This window comes from Pseudophryne corroboree, unplaced genomic scaffold (assembly GCF_028390025.1).
Source record: "Pseudophryne corroboree isolate aPseCor3 unplaced genomic scaffold, aPseCor3.hap2 scaffold_1031, whole genome shotgun sequence".
Taxonomy (NCBI): Eukaryota; Metazoa; Chordata; class Amphibia; order Anura; family Myobatrachidae; genus Pseudophryne; species Pseudophryne corroboree.
Window position 1 is genome coordinate 17,691 of NW_026967658.1, and position 21,995 is coordinate 39,685.

At 45.3% G+C, this 21,995-nt stretch overlaps 6 non-coding genes across 6 annotated transcripts; all 6 read left to right on the forward strand.

The window, feature by feature from the left end:
• The first annotated feature begins 5,380 nt into the window (after window positions 1-5,380).
• LOC134988203 (U1 spliceosomal RNA) lies at window positions 5,381-5,544 on the forward strand. The gene has a single exon (XR_010193715.1). It is a non-coding gene; the product is annotated as a U1 spliceosomal RNA (small nuclear RNA).
• Window positions 5,545-5,696: 152 nt separating this feature from the next.
• On the forward strand, window positions 5,697-5,859 carry LOC134988216 (U1 spliceosomal RNA). Its single transcript, XR_010193727.1, has one exon. It is a non-coding gene; the product is annotated as a U1 spliceosomal RNA (small nuclear RNA).
• A 671-nt stretch (window positions 5,860-6,530) lies between these two features.
• Window positions 6,531-6,694, forward strand: LOC134988202 (U1 spliceosomal RNA). Its single transcript, XR_010193714.1, has one exon. It is a non-coding gene; the product is annotated as a U1 spliceosomal RNA (small nuclear RNA).
• Window positions 6,695-6,846: 152 nt separating this feature from the next.
• LOC134988218 (U1 spliceosomal RNA) lies at window positions 6,847-7,009 on the forward strand. The gene has a single exon (XR_010193729.1). It is a non-coding gene; the product is annotated as a U1 spliceosomal RNA (small nuclear RNA).
• A 14,278-nt stretch (window positions 7,010-21,287) lies between these two features.
• LOC134988201 (U1 spliceosomal RNA) lies at window positions 21,288-21,451 on the forward strand. Its single transcript, XR_010193713.1, has one exon. It is a non-coding gene; the product is annotated as a U1 spliceosomal RNA (small nuclear RNA).
• A 152-nt stretch (window positions 21,452-21,603) lies between these two features.
• Window positions 21,604-21,766, forward strand: LOC134988215 (U1 spliceosomal RNA). The gene has a single exon (XR_010193726.1). It is a non-coding gene; the product is annotated as a U1 spliceosomal RNA (small nuclear RNA).
• Window positions 21,767-21,995: the final 229 nt, after the last annotated feature.

The following is a 21,995-nucleotide window of genomic DNA, read 5'->3' on the forward strand; positions in this document are numbered from 1 at the left end:
CTACTATCTCTTTATCAACCAGTGTACAGTGCGGTAGTTCACGGCTGTGGCTACCTCTGTGTCGGCAGTCGGCAGGCAGTCCGTCCATCCATAATTGTATTATTATTATAATATATACCACCTAACCGTGGTTTTTTTTCCATTCTTTATACCGTCGTCATAGTGTCATACTAGTTGTTACGAGTATACTACTATCTCTTTATCAACCAGTGTACAGTGCGGTAGTTCACGGCTGTGGCTACCTCTGTGTCGGCAGTCGGCAGGCAGTCCGTCCATCCATAATTGTATTATTATTATAATATATACCACCTAACCGTGGTTTTTTTTCCATTCTTTATACCGTCGTCATAGTGTCATACTAGTTGTTACGAGTATACTACTATCTCTTTATCAACCAGTGTACAGTGCGGTAGTTCACGGCTGTGGCTACCTCTGTGTCGGCAGTCGGCAGGCAGTCCGTCCATCCATAATTGTATTATTATTATAATATATACCACCTAACCGTGGTTTTTTTATACCACCTAACCATGGCAGTCCGTCCATAATTGTATACTAGTAAACTATCCAATCCATCCATCTCCATTGTTTACCTGAGGTGCCTTTTAGTTCTGCCTATAAAATATGGAGAACAAAAAAGTTGAGGTTCCAAAATTAGGGAAAGATCAAGATCCACTTCCACCTCGTGCTGAAGCTGCTGCCACTAGTCATGGCCGAGACGATGAAATGCCAGCAACGTCGTCTGCCAAGGCCGATGCCCAATGTCATAGTACAGAGCATGTCAAATCCAAAACACCAAATATCAGAAAAAAAAGGACTCCAAAACCTAAAATAAAATTGTCGGAGGAGAAGCGTAAACTTGCCAATATGCCATTTACCACACGGAGTGGCAAGGAACGGCTGAGGCCCTGGCCTATGTTCATGGCTAGTGGTTCAGCTTCACATGAGGATGGAAGCACTCAGCCTCTCGCTAGAAAACTGAAAAGACTCAAGCTGGCAAAAGCACCGCAAAGAACTGTGCGTTCTTTGAAATCCCAAATCCACAAGGAGAGTCCAATTGTGTCGTTTGCGATGCCTGACCTTCCCAACACTGGACGTGAAGAGCATGCGCCTTCCACTATTTGCATGCCCCCTGCAAGTGCTGGAAGGAGCACCCGCAGTCCAGTTCCTGATAGTCAGATTGAAGATGTCAGTGTTGAAGTACACCAGGATGAGGAGGATATGGGTGTTGCTGGCGCTGGGGAGGAAATTGACCAGGAGGATTCTGATGGTGAGGTGGTTTGTTTAAGTCAGGCACCCGGGGAGACACCTGTTGTCCGTGGGAGGAATATGGCCGTTGACATGCCAGGTGAAAATACCCAAAAATTCAGCTCTTCGGTGTGGAGGTATTTCACCAGAAATGCGGACAACAGGTGTCAAGCCGTGTGTTCCCTTTGTCAAGCTGTAATAAGTAGGGGTAAGGACGTTAACCACCTCGGAACATCCTCCCTTATACGTCACCTGCAGCGCATTCATAATAAGTCAGTGACAAGTTCAAAAACTTTGGGTGACAGCGGAAGCAGTCCACTGACCAGTAAATCCCTTCCTCTTGTAACCAAGCTCACGCAAACCACCCCACCAACTCCCTCAGTGTCAATTTCCTCCTTCCCCAGGAATGCCAATAGTCCTGCAGGCCATGTCACTGGCAAGTCTGACGAGTCCTTTCCTGCCTGGGATTCCTCCGATGCATCCTTGCGTGTAACGCCTACTGCTGCTGGCGCTGCTGTTGTTGCCGCTGGGAGTCGATGGTCATCCCAGAGGGGAAGTCGTAAGCCCACTTGTACTACTTCCAGTAAGCAATTGACTGTTCAACAGTCCTTTGCGAGGAAGATGAAATATCACAGCAGTCATCCTACTGCAAAGCGGATAACTGAGTCCTTGACAACTATGTTGGTGTTAGACGTGCGTCCGGTATCCGCCGTTAGTTCACAGGGAACTAGACAATTTATTGAGGCAGTGTGCCCCCGTTACCAAATACCATCTAGGTTCCACTTCTCTAGGCAGGCGATACCGAGAATGTACACGGACGTCAGAAAAAGACTCACCAGTGTCCTAAAAAATGCAGTTGTACCCAATGTCCACTTAACCACGGACATGTGGACAAGTGGAGCAGGGCAGGGTCAGGACTATATGACTGTGACAGCCCACTGGGTAGATGTATGGACTCCCGCCGCAAGAACAGCAGCGGCGGCACCAGTAGCAGCATCTCGCAAACGCCAACTCTTTCCTAGGCAGGCTACGCTTTGTATCACCGCTTTCCAGAATACGCACACAGCTGAAAACCTCTTACGGCAACTGAGGAAGATCATCGCGGAATGGCTTACCCCAATTGGACTCTCCTGTGGATTTGTGGCATCGGACAACGCCAGCAATATTGTGTGTGCATTAAATATGGGCAAATTCCAGCACGTCCCATGTTTTGCACATACCTTGAATTTGGTGGTGCAGAATTTTTTAAAAAACGACAGGGGCGTGCAAGAGATGCTGTCGGTGGCCAGAAAAATTGCGGGACACTTTCGGCGTACAGGCACCACGTACAGAAGACTGGAGCACCACCAAAAACTACTGAACCTGCCCTGCCATCATCTGAAGCAAGAAGTGGTAACGAGGTGGAATTCAACCCTCTATATGCTTCAGAGGTTGGAGGAGCAGCAAAAGGCCATTCAAGCCTATACAATTGAGCACGATATAGGAGATGGAATGCACCTGTCTCAAGTGCAGTGGAGAATGATTTCAACGTTGTGCAAGGTTCTGATGCCCTTTGAACTTGCCACACGTGAAGTCAGTTCAGACACTGCCAGCCTGAGTCAGGTCATTCCCCTCATCAGGCTTTTGCAGAAGAAGCTGGAGGCATTGAAGAAGGAGCTAACACGGAGCGATTCCGCTAGGCATGTGGGACTTGTGGATGCAGCCCTTAATTCGCTTAACAAGGATTCACGGGTGGTCAATCTGTTGAAATCAGAGCACTACATTTTGGCCACCGTGCTCGATCCTAGATTTAAAGCCTACCTTGGATCTCTCTTTCCGGCAGACACAGGTCTGCTGGGGTTGAAAGACCTGCTGGTGACAAAATTGTCAAGTCAAGCGGAACGCGACCTGTCAACATCTCCTCCTTCACATTCTCCCGCAACTGGGGGTGCGAGGAAAAGGCTCAGAATTCCGAGCCCACCCGCTGGCGGTGATGCAGGGCAGTCTGGAGCGACTGCTGATGCTGACATCTGGTCCGGACTGAAGGACCTGACAACGATTACGGACATGTCGTCTACTGTCACTGCATATGATTCTCTCAACATTGATAGAATGGTGGAGGATTATATGAGTGACCGCATCCAAGTAGGCACGTCACACAGTCCGTACTTATACTGGCAGGAAAAAGAGGCAATTTGGAGGCCCTTGCACAAACTGGCTTTATTCTACCTAAGTTGCCCTCCCACAAGTGTGTACTCCGAAAGAGTGTTTAGTGCCGCCGCTCACCTTGTCAGCAATCGGCGTACGAGGTTACATCCAGAAAATGTGGAGAAGATGATGTTCATTAAAATGAATTATAATCAATTCCTCCGCGGAGACATTGACCAGCAGCAATTGCCTCCACAAAGTACACAGGGAGCTGAGATGGTGGATTCCAGTGGGGACGAATTGATAATCTGTGAGGAGGGGGATGTACACGGTGATATATCGGAGGGTGAAGATGAGGTGGACATCTTGCCTCTGTAGAGCCAGTTTGTGCAAGGAGAGATTAATTGCTTCTTTTTTGGGGGGGGGTCCAAACCAACCCGTCATATCAGTCACAGTCGTGTGGCAGACCCTGTCACTGAAATGATGGGTTGGTTAAAGTGTGCATGTCCTGTTTTGTTTATACAACATAAGGGTGGGTGGGAGGGCCCAAGGATAATTCCATCTTGCACCTCTTTTTTCTTTTCTTTTTCTTTGCATCATGTGCTGATTGGGGAGGGTTTTTTGGAAGGGACATCCTGCGTGACACTGCAGTGCCACTCCTAGATGGGCCCGGTGTTTGTGTCGGCCACTAGGGTCGCTAATCTTACTCACACAGCTACCTCATTGCGCCTCTTTTTTTCTTTGCGTCATGTACTGTTTGGGGAGGGTTTTTTGGAAGGGACATCCTGCGTGACACTGCAGTGCCACTCCTAGATGTGCCCGGTGTTTGTGTCGGCCACTAGGGTCGCTAATCTTACTCACACAGTCAGCTACCTCATTGCGCCTCTTTTTTTCTTTGCGTCATGTGCTGCTTGGGGAGGGTTTTTTGGAAGGGCCATCCTGCGTGACACTGCAGTGCCACTCCTAGATGGGCCCGGTGTTTGTGTCGGCCACTAGGGTCGCTAATCTTACTCACACAGCTACCTCATTGCGCCTCTTTTTTTCTTTGCGTCATGTGCTGTTTGGGGAGGGTTTTTTGGAAGGGCCATCCTGCGTGACACTGCAGTGCCACTCCTAGATGGGCCCGGTGTTTGTGTCGGCCACTAGGGTCGCTAATCTTACTCACACAGCTACCTCATTGCGCCTCTTTTTTTCTTTGCGTCATGTGCTGTTTGGGGAGGGTTTTTTGGAAGGGACATCCTGCGTGACACTGCAGTGCCACTCCTAGATGGGCCCGGTGTTTGTGTCGGCCACTAGGGTCGCTTATCTTACTCACACAGCGACCTCGGTGCAAATTTTAGGACTAAAAATAATATTGTGAGGTGTGATGTGTTCAGAATAAGCTGAAAATGAGTGTAAATTATGTTTTTTGAGGTTAATAATACTTTGGGATCAAAATTACCCCCAAATTCTATGATTTAAGCTGTTTTTTAGGGTTTTTTGAAAAAAACACCCGAATCCAAAACACACCCGAATCCGACAAAAATAATTCGGTGAGGTTTTGCCAAAACGCGTTCGAACCCAAAACACGGCCGCGGAACCGAACCCAAAACCAAAACACAAAACCCGAAAAATTTCAGGCGCTCATCTCTAGTGTTTAATGCGAACTAGGGGTCATCCAAGCGCCGCAAAAGGCCGCCATGCCCTGCACGCCCCTCTTCTCTATTCATATGCAGATGAGTGTTGAAGCCAACTTTGACCCACTGCTTGGATGACATCACCATATGCAAATCCATCTGCTGCAGGCCTTCCCCCAGGAATGCTAGCACTAGTTGTTGCATTTGGTTTGTTGTTTGGGGGTGCTTCAGTATTAGGCAGCCTTCTGCCCTCCCATGTTCATCTGAAAATATGTGTTCTCCCTGCAGTTGTTGTCCCCCGATGAGAGTTCCCTTGTGCTGCCTCAGTTGAATCTCCTTTACTTGACAGAGATGTGCCTGAGCAGCGGCCCTCCCCAGCTCTATCCCAAATCATACTTATTTTGCATAGGAGATACCATGGTCATGAAGATTGTTTTCCCAGGGTGAGGTTCATTCATTGCATTCTGGGTATGCTGACCCCTGTGATTTCCCCAAATGTGGGAAACTGGACTGCATTATTTGTGGTAGTGAGGGACTGTGTTTGTGCTTTCCTCTGGTCAGCTCTGGTAAAAGTCAGATTTCTTTGTCTCAGATCTTCCTCTAGCCTTGTTCTTCTTTTGAGAGTTCCCTTGTGCTGCCTCAGTTGGATCTCCTTCACTTGACAGGGGGGTGCCCGAGCAGCGACCCTCCCCAGCTCTAGCCCAGCTCCTACTTACCTGCCAGGTGAGATACTATGATCATGAAGGTGCTTCTCCCAGGGCAAGGCTCACCCATTGCACTCTGGGTGTGCTACTCCTGCGGTTTCCCCAAATGTTGGACACTTGACTGCATAATTTGTGTTTCACCTGGTCGGCTCTCGTATAATTCAGATCTCTTTGTCTCAGGTCTCTCTCCAGCCTAATTTGCAGTCTGTTTCCACTTCTCTTTTCTTGAGTTGCTCCCTTCTATGCCCTTGCGCACTATCCTGACTTCTCCCGTCTGCTTACTTTGTGCCTTCCAACACACAATGCAAACTACAGGTAGTGCTGCAGGGCCCACACCCTTTTACTTGCCTTACAGAGCAGCTCTGGAGCTGTTACAGTGCCCAGCTGCTGCAAGAAATCAGCTTGAATGCTTCAGGGGCTGGGGCATAGCCATCATGAGCCCCACACCGAAGGAGGGTGGAGGTGTTTAATGCGAACTAGGGGTCATCCAAGCACCGCAAAAGGCCGCCATGCCCTGCATGCCAATTTTATCTTTTCATATGCAGACGAGGGTTGAAGCCAACTTTGACCCACTGTTTGGATGACATCACCATATGCAAATCCATATGCTGCAGGCCTTCCCCCAGGAATGCTTGCACTAGTTGTTGCATTTGGTTTGTTGTTTGGGGGTGCTTCAGTATTAGGCAGCCTTCTGCCCTCCCATGTTCATCTGAAAATATGTGTACCTCCTGCAGTTGTTGTCCCCAGATGAGAGTTCCCTTGTGCTGCCTCAGTTGAATCTCCTTTACTTGACAGAGATGTGCCTGAGCAGCGGCCCTCTCCAGCCCTATCCCAAATCATACTTATTTTGCATAGGAGATACCATGGTCATGAAGATTGTTCTCCCAGGGTGAGGTTCATTCATTGCATTCTGGGTATGCTGACCCCTGTTATTTTCCCAAATGTGGTAAACTTGACAGCATTATTTGTGGTAGTGGGGGACTGTGTTTGTGCTTTCCTCTGGTCAGCTCTGGTAAAAGTCAGATTTCTTTGTCTCAGATCTTCCTCTAGCCTTGTTCTTCTTTCGAGAGTTCCCTTGTGCTGCCTCAGTTGGATCTCCTTCACTTGACAGGGGGGTGCCCGAGCAGCGACCCTCCCCAGCTCTAGCCCAACTTCTACTTACCTGCTAGGTGAGATACTATGATCATGAAGGTGCTTCTCCCAGGGCAAGGCTCACCAATTGCACTCTGGGTGTGCTGCTCCTGCGATATCCCCAAATGTGGGAAACTTGACTGCATAATTTGTGTTTCCCCTGGTCGGCTCTCGTATAATTCAGATCTCTTTGTCTCATGTCTTTCTCCAGCCTAGTTTGCTGTCTGTTTACACTTCTCTTTTCTTGAGCCACTCCCTTCTATGCCCTTGCGCACTATCTTGACTTCTCCCGTCTGCTTACTTTGTGCCTTCCAACGCACAATGCGAACTACAGGTAGTGCTGCAGGGCCCACACCCTTTTAGTTGCCTTACAGAGCAGCTCTGGAGCTATTACAGTGCCCAGCTGCTGCAAGTAATCAGCTTTTTACACTTTCTCTTGGTTCTATATATATATTTTTTTATTTTTATTTTATTTTTTCCCCCTCCTTCTCCCAAAAGGCCCCCCTCCCTCCCCCCCCCCTCCCTGTTTTAAATTTTAAAATCTTTAAATATTTAAATCTTCGAATCCTTAAATTGTCTGTTTAATATTTATTTTTTCTTCAATTCTTTTTGTTGTTTAAACAGCAATGTAGTTATTCCAGGGGTTAAAATAATGAAATATAGAAATAATATTAACAAAAATTAAAGGTAAAAATGAATTGATAGAATGATCCCATTAAAAGTAAATAAATAATATGGATGTTAAGCTGAGCGGGTTGGATTCGAACATGGGACTAGCTGCATAGAGTGCATTTGATGTTTCCCCTGCGCCACAAGAACTGCTTTAGTAGTGGCATGGATTTATGTTACCCTAAAAGGTTTTATATAAGTAAATGGGGATCCTTAGTGCTGAGTCTCTGAATTATGTATATGTGATTATAGATATGAGGTATTGATTGAAAGATTATAGGTTAATCTGTATATAGATTATATATTTTCTGTTATTTTTTAAACCACCTTGTTGCTTATTTTATTATTATTTTTAATCACCATGTTGCTTATTTTTATATTATGAAATGCCTTTATATGTGCAATTGCAATTAGAAAGTTGTTCCATATGTGAGTCATTACATGTATGCATCCAATTAGTACATGTATGTATCCAATCAACTAATTAGTAATGCTATTGGTCCGGTGCATTTTAAAAAGAGCCTGCTAGGCTGCTGATGTATCCTCTGACGAAACCGCTCTTGGATAACAGCGGAGAAACGCGTAAGAAAGGTGATTACCGGACACTCTGATTGCTGAGATATAAGCCCGTTCATGAACGAGCTACATCACGGCGGACGTCTGATGTAAAGACAGCGGTGAAGGGGAAAAAGCAATTTGAGACCGAGCAAAAGGAGGTCTCTACCCCACGGCAGGGAGAAATATCCCGACCGCGAGTGCCAATAAGATCCAGCCACGGTTAACGGGGGTCGTAGCATACCGCTGTGTTTCACCAACCATCACAGCGCTCTCCCCCTGTTTTCTTTCATTACTCACGTGAGTTACATATGAACTTTAACTGCAGTAAATAATAAGAATTTACTTACCGATAATTCTATTTCTCATAGTCCGTAGTGGATGCTGGGGACTCCGTAAGGACCATGGGGAATAGCGGCTCCGCAGGAGACTGGGCACATCTAAAGAAAGCTTTAGGACTATGTGGTGTGCACTGGCTCCTCCCCCTATGACCCTCCTCCAAGCCTCAGTTAGGATACTTTGCCCGGACGAGCGTACACAATAAGGAAGGATTTTGAATCCCGGGTAAGACTCATACCAGCCACACCAATCACACCGTACAACCTGTGATCTGAACCCAGTTAACAGCATGATAACAGAGGAGCCTCTGAAAAGATGGCTCCCAACAATAATAACCCGATTTTTGTAACAATAACTATGTACAAGTATTGCAGACAATCCGCACTTGGGATGGGCGCCCAGCATCCACTACGGACTATGAGAAATAGAATTATCGGTAAGTAAATTCTTATTTTCTCTGACGTCCTAAGTGGATGCTGGGGACTCCGTAAGGACCATGGGGATTATACCAAAGCTCCCAAACGGGCGGGAGAGTGCGGATGACTCTGCAGCACCGAATGAGAGAACTCCAGGTCCTCCTCAGCCAGGGTATCAAATTTGTAGAATTTAGCAAACGTGTTTGCCCCTGACCAAGTAGCTGCTCGGCAAAGTTGTAAAGCCGAGACCCCTCGGGCAGCCGCCCAAGATGAGCCCACTTTCCTTGTGGAACGGGCTTTTACAGATTTTAGCTGTGGCAGGCCTGCCACAGAATGTGCAAGCTGAATTGTACTACAAATCCAACGAGCAATAGTCTGCTTAGAAGCAGGAGCACCCAGCTTGTTGGGTGCATACAGGATAAACAGCGAGTCAGATTTCCTGACTCCAGCCGTCCTGGAAACATATTTTCAGGGCCCTGACAACATCCAGCAACTTGGATTCCTCCAAGTCCCTAGTAGCCGCAGGCACCACAATAGGTTGGTTCAGGTGAAAACGCTGGAACCACCTTAGGGAGAAACTGAGGACGAGTCCTCAATTCCGCCCTGTCCGAATGGAAAATCAGATAAGGGCTTTTACAGGATAAAGCCGCCAATTCTGACACGCGCCTGGCCCAGGCCAGGGCCAACAGCATGACCACTTTCCATGTGAGATATTTTAACTCCACAGATTTAAGTGGTTCAAACCAATGTGACTTTTGGAACCCAAACTACATTGAGATCCCAAATTGCCACTGGAGGCACAAAAGGAGGCTGTATATGCAGTACCCCTTTTACAAACGTCTAAACTTCAGGGACTGAAGCTAGTTCTTTTTTGGAAGAAAATTGACAGGGCCGAAATCTGAACCTTAATGGACCCCAATTTCAGGCCCATAGACACTCCTGTTTGCAGGAAATGTAGGAATCGACCCAGTTGAATTTCCTCCATCGGGCCTTACTGGCCTCGCACTACGCAACATATTTTCGCCAATTGCGGTGATAATGTTTTTGCGGTTACATCCTTCCTGGCTTTAGATCAGGATATGGATGACTTCATCCGGAATGCCCTTTTTCCTTCAGGATCCGGTGTTCAACCGGCATGCCGTCAAACGCAGCCGCGGTAAGTCTTGGAACAGACAGGGTCCTTGCTGGAGCAGGTCCCTTCTTAGAGGTAGAGGCCACGGATCCTCCGTGAGCATCTCTTGAAGTTCCGGTTACCAAGTCCTTCTTGGCCAATCCGGAGCCACGAATATAGTGCTTTCTCCTCTCCATCTTATCAATCTCAGTACCTTGGGTATGAGAGGCAGAGGAGGGAACACATACACTGACTGGTACACCCACGGTGTTACCAGAGCGTCTACAACTATTGCCTGAGGGTCTCTTGACCTGGCGCAATACCTGTCGAGTTTTTTAATCATGTGGACGACTTCTGGGTGAAGTCCCCACTCTCCCGGGTGGAGGTCGTGCTGAGGAAGTCTGCTTCCCAGTTGTCCACTCCCGGAATGAATACTGTTGACAGTGCTATCACATGATTTTCCGCCCAGCGAAGAATCCCTGCAGCTTCTGCCATTGCCCTCCTGCTTCTTGTGCCACCCTGTCTGTTTACGTGGGTGACTGCCATGATGTTGTCCGACTGGATCAACACCGGCTGACCTTGAAGCAGAGGTCTTGCTAAGCTTAGAGCATTGTAAATGGCCCTTAGCTTCAGGATATTTATGTGAAGTGATGTATCCAGGCTTGACCCTAAGCCCTGGATATTCCTTCCCTGTGTGACTGCTCACCAGCCTCGCAGGCTGGCATCCGTGGTCACCAGGACCCAGTTCTGAATGCCGAATCTGCGGCCCTCTAGAAGATGAGCACTCTGCAACCACCACAGGATGGATACCCTTGTCCTTGGTGACAGGGTTATCCGCTGATGCATCTGAAAATGCGACCCGGACCATTTGTCCAGTAGGTTCCACTGGAAAGTTCTTGCGTGGAATCTAACGAATGGGATTGCTTCGTAGGAAGCCACCATTTTTACCCAGAACCCTTGTGCATTGATGCACTGAGACTTGGTTCGGTTTTAGGAGGTTCCTGACTAGCTCGGATAACTCCCTGGCTTTCTCTTCCGGGAGAAACACCTTTTTTCTGGACTGTGTCCAGGAACATCCCTAGGAAACAGAAGACAAGTCGTCGGAACCAGCTGCGATTTTGGAATATTGAGAATCCAATCGTGCTGCCGCAACACTACCTGAGATAGTGCTACACCGACTTCCAACTGTTCCCTGGATCTTACCCTTATCAGGGAATCGTCCAAGTAAGGGATAACTAAAATTCCCTTCCTTCGAAGGGATATCATTTCGGCCATTACCTTGGTAAAGACCCGGGGTGCCGTAGACCATCCCTACGGCAGCGTCTGAACTGATAGTGACAGTTCTGTACCATAACCTGAGGTACCCTTGGTGAGAAGGGTAAATTTTGACATGAAGGTAAGCATCCTTGATGTCCCGAGACATCATGTAGTCCCCTTCTTCCAGGTTCGCAATCACTGCTCTGAGTGACTCAATCTTGAATTTGAACCTCTGTATGTAAGTGTTCAAAGATTTTAGATTTTAGATTTAGAATCGGTCTCACCGAGCCGTCTGGCTTCGGTACCACAATAGTGTGGAATAATACCCCGTTCCCTGTTGCAGGAGGGGTACCTTGATTATCACCTGCTGGGAATACAGCTTGTGAATGGCTTCCAAAACTGCCTCCCTGTCAGAGGGAGACGTCGGTAAAGCCGACTTTTGGAAACGGCGAGGGGGAGACGTCTCGAATTCCAATATGTACCCTTGAGATATTACCTGAAGGATCCAGGGGTCTACTTGCGAGTGAGCCCACTGCGCACTGAAATTCATTGAGAACGGGCCCCCACCGTGCCTGAGCTTGTAAGGCCCTAGCGTCATACTGAGGGCTTGGCAGAGGCGGGAAAGGGTTTCTGTTCCTGGGAACTGGCTAATCTCTTCAGCCTTTTTCCTCTCCCTCTGTCACGAGCAGAAAAGAGGAATCTTTTGTCCGCTTGCCAACAAAGGACTGCGCCTGATAATACGGCGTCTTATTTTGAGAGGCGACCTGGGGTACAAACGTGGATTTCCCAGTTGTTGCCGTGGCCACCAGGTCTAAAATACCGACCCCAAATGTCCCCTTTCAAAGGCAATACTTCCAAATGCCGTTTGGAATCCGCATCACCTGACCATTTTACTGGTAGAATTGGACAACGCACTTATACTTGATGCCAGTCGGCAAATATTCCGCTGTGCATCATGCATATATAGAAATGCATCTTTTAAATGCTCTATAGGCAATAATATACTATCCTTATCTAGGATATCAATATTTCCAGTCAGGGAATCCGACCATGCCAACCCAGCACTGCACCTCCAGGCTGAGGCGATTGCTGGTCGCAGTATAACACCAGTATGTGTGTGAATACATTTTTGGATACCCTCCTGCTTTCTATCAGCAGGATCCTTAAGGGCGGCCATCTCATGAGAGGGTAGAGCCCTTGTTCTTACAAGCGTGTGAGCGCCTTATCCCCCCTAGGGGGTGTTTCCCAACGCACCCTAACCTCTGGCGGGAAAGGGTATACAGCCAATACTTTTTAAGAAATTATCAATTGTTATCGGGGGGAAACCCACGCATCATCACACACCTCATTTTATTTCTCAGATTCAGGAAAACTACAGGTAGTTTTTCCCTCACCGAACATAATACCCCTTTTTGGTGGTACTCGTATTATCAGAAATGTATAAAACATTTTCCATTGTCTCAATCATGTAACGTGTGGCCCTACTGGAAATCACGGTTGTCTCTTCACCGTCGACACAGGAGTCAGTATCCGTGTCGGCGTCTGTATCTGCCATCTGAGGTAACGGGCGCTTTAGAGCCCCTGACGGCCTATGAGACGTCTGGACAGGCACAAGCTGAGTAGCCGGCTGTCTCATGTCAACCACTGTTTTTTTTTTTTTTTTTTTATACAGAGCTGACACTGTCATGTAATTTTCTACAGTACATCCACTCAGGTGTCGACCCCCTAGGTGGTGACATCACTGTTACAGACACTCTGCTCCGTCTCCACATCATTTTTCTCCTCATACATGTCGACACAAACGTGCCGACACACAGCACACACACAGGGAATGCTCTGATAGAGGACAGGACCCCACTAGCCCTTTGGGGAGACAGAGGGAGAGTATGCCAGCACACACCAGAGCGCTATATATATATATACAGGGATAACCTTATATAAGTGTTTTTCCCCTTATAGCTGCTGTATGTTTTAATACTGCGCCTAATTAGTGCCCCCCTCTCTTTTTTTAACCCTTTCTGTAGTGTAGTGACTGCAGGGAAGAGCCAGGGAGCTTCCGTCCAACTGAGCTGTGAGGGAAAATGGCGCCAGTGTGCTGAGGAGATAGTCTTCGCCCCCTTTTCGGCGGCCTTATCTCCCGTTTTTCTGTATATTCTGGCAGGGGTTAAATGCATCCATATAGCCCAGGAGCTATATGTGATGTATTTTTTGCCATGTAAGGTATTTTTATCATGTTTTATTGCGTCTCAGGGCGCCCCCCCCAGCGCCCTGCACCCTCAGTGACCGGAGTATGAAGTGTGCTGAGAGCAATGGCGCACAGCTGTGCGCTACCTTATTGAAGACAGGAACGTCTTCTGCCGCCGATTTTTCCGGACCTCTTCGCTCTTCTGGCTCTGTAAGGGGGCCGGCGGCGAGGCTCCGGGACCCATCCAGGCTGGGCCTGTGATCGTCCCTCTGGAGCTAATGTCCAGTAGCCAAGAAGCCCAATCCACTCTGCACGCAGGTGAGTTCGCTTCTTCTCCCCTTAGTCCCTCGATGCAGTGAGCCTGTTGCCAGCAGGTCTCACTGAAAATAACAAACCTAAACTAAAACTTTCACTAAGAAGCTCAGGAGAGCCCCTAGTGTGCACCCTTCTCGTCGGGCACAGAAATCTAACTGAGGCTTGGAGGAGGGTCATAGGGGGAGGAGCCAGTGCACACCACATAGTCCTAAAGCTTTCTTTAGATGTGCCCAGTCTCCTGCGGAGCCACTATTCCCCATGGTCCTTACGGAGTCCCCAGCATCCACTTAGGACGTTAGAGAAAAGAGGCGTTGGTTACAACTGTTGCTGTTCATCCACAAGAAGGAATTTAATGTATCAATTACAATTGGAAAGTAACGTGTAACCCTGATTTAGGGTTTAAACAACACTTATACTGAGGTAGTTATAATATGGTGACTAAAATGGAGTATAAGCATATATATTATTCATATAAAAGTTAATGGATGTTGTAATACTGTATGCATGTTGTGAGGTAAATAATACAGTTCACATATATGTAATTGTATGTACATTGATGTAAATGTAGTGGTGAATACAATGAAGGCTTATTTTATGGTTTCACAGTGTATCTAAAGGGTTAATGTCCTTGTGCTCCTAACTGTCAATCACCTAATGAGGTGATTGCCAGTGGGCGGGGCATCACCTCAGAGTGGGTCATGTGACTACTAGAGAGGAGTGGAGAGGTGCTGTGAGTGTAGCTGAGAGAGAGACTGCATATCCCTTGGTGAGAGGACATAGTTTTTTGCTGCTCCGGCCGTCGCCCGCATTAGAGCTGAGCGGTATACATTGCGGCGGCCGGAGGGGGCTTAGTGTGTGAAGCCAGAACAGGGCTTCCTTACTGTAAAGGTGGTGACAGCAGCATTGAGACTCAGAACTGTTCATAGAACCCAAGATCAGCGCTAGTCAACTCACCCAGCAGTATTGGAAGGGCACATCTGTGACAGGGACACAGAGAGGGTTCCTTCCTACCTATTACCGGCACAGACTCTGACAGCCACAACAAAGAAGCCAGGACCAGCAGCAGAGGCTCCATTCTGTGTGGCTGTAAGTGTAAGGGAGGAGTCGGGGGAGCATCCTGCAGCAGCATCACTAGATGGTAGAAGTGTGAGTGCATAATCCAGCCATTTATATTACCCCTACACTAAGCACAGCAAGCCATAGGTGACTATTGTACATAGTCAATTTCATATTGGGACTAAGTACTCCAGGGCTAGGCCGCAATAATGGCTATTAAGCAGGAGGATAGTAATGGGTCACAGTAGTCAGAGTGACCTATAATTACAGTTCCATGTATGGCTTAATCATAGTGCTAAGGAGAAGGTAGAAAGCACTGGGTATATATATGTAACAGGAGGAGTGGAGTGAAACTTGAACTGTTTAACGCTTCATAAATAGTTTTAAAACTCCCCCATATATCAGCATCACATCAGTCAAAGGAGAGCCAGAGACATTGTTCCGCAGCGCTAAATAGAAAGTAACACCCTAAAGCTGCCACCTAATGTGTGTATTTATGCCCCTGAATTAGCAGAATTAGAGTCAAGGACATTAAAGGTAGCCATACTACAGTGACATTGGATGGATGTTAAAGCCTCTTAGCCACAAAGGATTAGAATATCATCCCGATTCAAGGACTAGCTTGTGGCACTTTAATACAACTGTGTTATATGTATATTCGTGAACCCGTAAGAAGGACTGACACGTAAGAGACTATTAGTTATAAAGTTAAAGGATTTGAGCTCGCTGTGACTATGATAAGAGAAACCATCTCTTGCAGATATATTTAATATAGACTCATCCTAAGAGACAACAATAATTTGAGGCATACAGGAATCGAAAAGCTATATATGCTCTGAAATATAGAAAGCATCAGCTACTTCAAATGGACACAAGGACGCAGCATAACAAAGGTTTATCATACCAGCTTCTTAGGAGTTTAGTTTAATACTGGACAACTACAGTAACATTTTTACTGAGGAAAGGATACAGATTCCTTGGTAATCAACTGTTGATGTTACTATCTATGAGCTAAATAGATACTTTCTGTTATCTGCCAAGGAGGAACTATAAGTAACCTTATAGGAGAAAGTAATCGCTACCATAAGTAGACTGAGCCAAACATCTTTCTCTTTAACTGAAGGGAAAACTGATAGTTGATACTAAAACATAGTGTCAGACATTCTGTATTAACTGCTGTTATTTTTAGGAAGTTTATGGGCCCTTATAGTGCACTATCATATTAAGAGTACCCGGGTCACTCTAACACCTAAGGGTGTCTTGAAAAGAAAAAGGATTTGTTGTATTGCATGCAGGTACTGTGTATAGGCCTAATTGACAGGCTGTTAGCATGGATTAATGACTTAAAGGGGAATGTGTAATTGATGAAATGTTAATGTATACTTAATCCATTTGGTACTGGTCATTAAAGTGTTATACTTTCCATGTGTGTCTGGTCCGTCTGGAAGTTGATCTGAAGATCCTGGAAGAAAGAGACAGGTATATTAGATAATATATCTATGATATAAGGGAATCATCCCCTAAGGATAGAGATCAGGCTTACTCAAGCAAGCCTTAACGGTAGTTAAATACTACACATAGCTTGAGTGGAGGCACAGCTATTAGGTAACCATCCCTTAATAGAATACATAGACAGCTCTCGTTCAAGGTAATGAGGGTAGGGTTACATTTGGAGGCACCGCGTGAGATAGAAGTTACACTCAGGCCCTGTTACACCACAGGTGTCAGCTGCCATTAATTATTATTGATAAAGTCCTCACATCCCTAAAAATAAAATACAAATATGGGAAAGAAGCAAAGGAACAGGGAGAAGGTTGGACATAAAGCCATTGCTGTATCAGTTGGGAGAGTTGAAGCCATTAGAGAATGTAAAAGTATGGACAAACAAGAGTACCGTAAGGGACCAGGCTTAAAGGAAGAGGTGACATGCAAGTTTGTGGGAACTTTTGTAAATAACCTAGGTGTGAAAAATGAAAAAATATTAGATATCCCTGTAGAGTTGGAGAAGAGAAAGAAAAAATCAAAGGACAAGAAAGTCAAACTTGATCCCCACCTAAAGGATAGTGAGGGAGGTGTTAGTGACAACCTTGCTCATACTTTGGTCGCTAACATGGATTATGGAATGAAAGGAGATAAGAATGTTCTACCACTGAAAGAGAGAGTTCCAGGGGAAGTGAAGATAGATGTAGGTATACAGAGATTAGAAACTGTGCTAAAGCAAATAGCTGAGGATTATAAGAAACATGGACAATTAGTATTAGCTCTTCCAAAAGATCAACAGAAGGACCTGCTTTCCCGGTTTCCAACTTCCATTGAGGAACCAACAAGAAGAGATAGCCCAGTGGATCTACAGACCCCGATAGAGGTGATAAGACATATAGCACTGGACAGGTCTAAACATCAGTTGTTGGAGGTTCTAGATGAAACCCAATGGAAGCTAAAAGAAGAACAGATGTTTAACACCAAAATTGATGAGAGGAACAAAGAGCTTGAGAGAGAACTTTGGTTTATACAGAGAGAGATGGAAACCATGGCATCTGATGAAAGACAAACCAGAGTGGATCAGGAGCAACAAAAGTTGATAATGTACCAGCAGCAGGAAGACAATATTCATTCTCTGGAATCAAAAATAACTGAGTTGTCTGAATTATTGGAAGTGGGTAAAGAAACTGAAAAGGAGGATCATATTTGTCTGAATGAAATGAAAGAAAGACTGTCTCAGCTAGAATCTGAGAATAAAATACTCAAGGATGCCAACTTCCTAAACAACTGTCCTGAAGACCGTATCCATGAATTTTCTATGCGACCGGATACTAAGGACATAGCATTACAGACTGAGGTAGTGGATGGTATATTGCTGAGACAATCTTCTATGAATAAAGTTGATAGTAAAGGGACACAGTATATGTCTCTTAAAATGACTGGCACAGTAATATGGTTCCATGTGAAGAAAGGCTATGGCTTCATTAAAAGGCATGACACCGGAGAAGACATATTTGTACATTGGACATCCATAACGAAGAATAACCCCCTAAAACTGTTGTACAGTGTAGGAGATGGAGAGAAAGTAGAATTTGAAGTGTTGGAAGGGGAAAAGGGTGTACATGAAGCAAATGTGACTGGCATAGGTGGAGTACCAGTGAAAGGGAGTCGATTTGCTCCAAACCGACGAGGATCATACAGTTATTGTTATCAACCACGAGAAAAAGTGGTTGATGAAGGAAGTGCATATTCAGAACAAAGGCAAGGGAGAGATCCAGCTCCATGTCATCCTTCTACAACCTTACATTACCGACCTCTCTCGAGATTCAATGGTAGAGTAAATCAGTCCCAGGATCAAGAAACGGAAAATTCAGATGCTAAAGACTTGATAACTTTAGAGGCTTCGTCAGAGAAAGAAACTAGTCTCAGTGAAAATCGTAGTGAGGTACATGATAACTTTACCCTAGCACAATCTCTTAAATCTTCCATCCGAAGTCCAGTACTAAAAGAAGTCAATAAATCAGGTGTAGAAGAGCAAGGGAAACCAGCACGATCAGAGAACACTATCCCTGGGAGGCATGAAGGCTATGTAGTTCCATCCCTCCCTATTTGGCCAACAGTTAAAATGGTTGAGATGAGGTGGCTTGCTAATGGATGTGAATGAATATATACTATTTTAGCATAGTGAGTAAGGTAGATGGTGCATTGGCACCTAAAGATGTTAAACAGTGACAATGCACCAGGGGGAGAAATGTAACCCTGATTTAGGGTTTAAACAACACTTATACTGAGGTAGTTATAATATGGTGACTAAAATGGAGTATAAGCATATATATTATTCATATAAAAGTTAATGGATGTTGTAATACTGTATGCATGTTGTGAGGTAAATAATACAGTTCACATATATGTAATTGTATGTACATTGATGTAAATGTAGTGGTGAATACAATGAAGGCTTATTTTATGGTTTCACAGTGTATCTAAAGGGTTAATGTCCTTGTGCTCCTAACTGTCAATCACCTAGTGAGGTGATTGCCAGTGGGCGGGGCATCACCTCAGAGTGGGTCATGTGACTACTAGAGAGGAGTGGAGAGGTGCTGTGAGTGTAGCTGAGATAGAGACTGCATATCCCTTGGTGAGAGGACATAGTTTTTTGCTGCTCCGGCCGTCGCCCGCATTAGAGCTGAGCGGTATACATTGCGGCGGCCGGAGGGGGCTTAGTGTGTGAAGCCAGAACAGGGCTTCCTTACTGTAAAGGTGGTGACAGCAGCATTGAGACTCAGAACTGTTCATAGAACCCAAGATCAGCGCTAGTCAACTCACCCAGCAGTATTGGAAGGGCACATCTGTGACAGGGACACAGAGAGGGTTCCTTCCTACCTATTACCGGCACAGACTCTGACAGCCACAACAAAGAAGCCAGGACCAGCAGCAGAGGCTCCATTCTGTGTGGCTGTAAGTGTAAGGGAGGAGTCGGGGGAGCATCCGGCAGCAGCATCACTAGATGGTAGAAGTGTGAGTGCATAATCCAGCCATTTATATTACCCCTACACTAAGCACAGCAAGCCATAGGTGACTATTGTACATAGTCAATTTCATATTGGGACTAAGTACTCCAGGGCTAGGCCGCAATAATGGCTATTAAGCAGGAGGATAGTAATGGGTCACAGTAGTCAGAGTGACCTATAATTACAGTTCCATGTATGGCTTAATCATAGTGCTAAGGAGAAGGTAGAAAGCACTGGGTATATATATGTAACAGGAGGAGTGGAGTGAAACTTGAACTGTTTAACGCTTCATAAATAGTTTTAAAACTCCCCCATATATCAGCATCACATCAGTCAAAGGAGAGCCAGAGACATTGTTCCGCAGCGCTAAATAGAAAGTAACACCCTAAAGCTGCCACCTAATGTGTGTATTTATGCCCCTGAATTAGCAGAATTAGAGTCAAGGACATTAAAGGTAGCCATACTACAGTGACATTGGATGGATGTTAAAGCCTCTTAGCCACAAAGGATTAGAATATCATCCCGATTCAAGGACTAGCTTGTGGCACTTTAATACAACTGTGTTATATGTATATTCGTGAACCCGTAAGAAGGACTGACACGTAAGAGACTATTAGTTATAAAGTTAAAGGATTTGAGCTCGCTGTGACTATGATAAGAGAAACCATCTCTTGCAGATATATTTAATATAGACTCATCCTAAGAGACAACAATAATTTGAGGCATACAGGAATCGAAAAGCTATATATGCTCTGAAATATAGAAAGCATCAGCTACTTCAAATGGACACAAGGACGCAGCATAACAAAGGTTTATCATACCAGCTTCTTAGGAGTTTAGTTTAATACTGGACAACTACAGTAACATTTTTACTGAGGAAAGGATACAGATTCCTTGGTAATCAACTGTTGATGTTACTATCTATGAGCTAAATAGATACTTTCTGTTATCTGCCAAGGAGGAACTATAAGTAACCTTATAGGAGAAAGAAATCGCTACCATAAGTAGACTGAGCCAAACATCTTTCTCTTTAACTGAAGGGAGAACTGATAGTTGATACTAAAACATAGTGTCAGACATTCTGTATTAACTGCTGTTATTTTTAGGAAGTTTATGGGCCCTTATAGTGCACTATCATATTAAGAGTACCCGGGTCACTCTAACACCTAAGGGTGTCTTGAAAAGAAAAAGGATTTGTTGTATTGCATGCAGGTACTGTGTATAGGCCTAATTGACAGGGGGTTAGCATGGATTAATGACTTAAAGGGGAATGTGTAATTGATGAAATGTTAATGTATACTTAATCCATTTGGTACTGGTCATTAAAGTGTTATACTTTCCATGTGTGTCTGGTCCGTCTGGAAGTTGATCTGAAGATCCTGGAAGAAAGAGACAGGTATATTAGATAATATATCTATGATATAAGGGAATCATCCCCTAAGGATAGAGATCAGGCTTACTCAAGCAAGCCTTAACGGTAGTTAAATACTACACATAGCTTGAGTGGAGGCACAGCTATTAGGTAACCATCCCTTAATAGAATACATAGACAGCTCTCGTTCAAGGTAGGGTTACAAACGATTAAATTACAACAGCTGTATCCAGTAGGATTTTGTGGACCCTTTAATAAACATTCCGTTGTCATCAAGGGCAATATGAAATAGATCCTGATTACATTTAGATATGGATAGTGGTGCCTATATATGTTGACTCCATTGTATTTTATTGAATGTGGGTTTCTTCTGTCTATATATATTTTTTAAAAATAAGGAGCTTGTATATTTTATTTTTTGCGCTCCCTTGATAACAAGTGTGATTATCTTTAAAATTTGGTTTATTATTGGTAGAACAGTACTACCTATGGGAGCAGCATTTTATAATATATGGTGAAAATTAATAGATGTATAAAGATTAAATAAGCAACAAATTGGTGAAATAGATAAGTTTTGATAAGAGCACTGGGTTCTATATATATATATTGACATTTGGTTATATATATGTATAGACTTTATAAATTCTTGACAGAGATGTGCCTGAGCAGCGGCCCTCCCCAGCCCTATCCCAAATCATACTTATTTTGCATAGGAGATACCATGGTCATGAAGATTGTTCTCCCAGGGTGAGGTTCATTCATTGCATTCTGGGTATGCTGACCCCTGTGATTTCCCCAAATGTGGGAAACTCGACTGCATTATTTGTGGTAGTGGGGGACTGTGTTTGTGCTTTCCTCTGGTCAGCTCTGGTAAAAGTCAGATTTATTTGTCTCAGATCTTCCTCTAGCCTTGTTCTTCTTTCGAGAGTTTCCATGTGCTGCCTCAGTTGGATCTCCTTCACTTGACAGGGGGGTGCCCGAGCAGCGACCCTCCCCAGCTCTAGCCCAACTCCTACTTACCTGCCAGGTGAGATACTATGATCATGAAGATGCTTCTCCCAGGGCAAGGCTCACCCATTGCACTCTGGGTGTGCTGCTCCTGCGGTTTCCCCAAATGTTGGACACTTGACTGCATAATTTGTGTTTCCCCTGGTCGGCTCTCGTATAATTCAGATCTCTTTGTCTCAGGTCTCTCTCCAGCCTAGTTTGCTGTCTGTTTCCACTTCTCTTTTCTTGAGTTGCTCCCTTCTATGCCCTTGCGCACTATCCTGACTTCTCCCGTCTGCTTACTTTGTGCCTTCCAACGCACAATGCAAACTACAGGTAGTGCTGCAGGGCCCACACCCTTTTACTTGCCTTACAGAGCAGCTCTGGAGCTGTTACAGTGCCCAGCTGCTGCAAGAA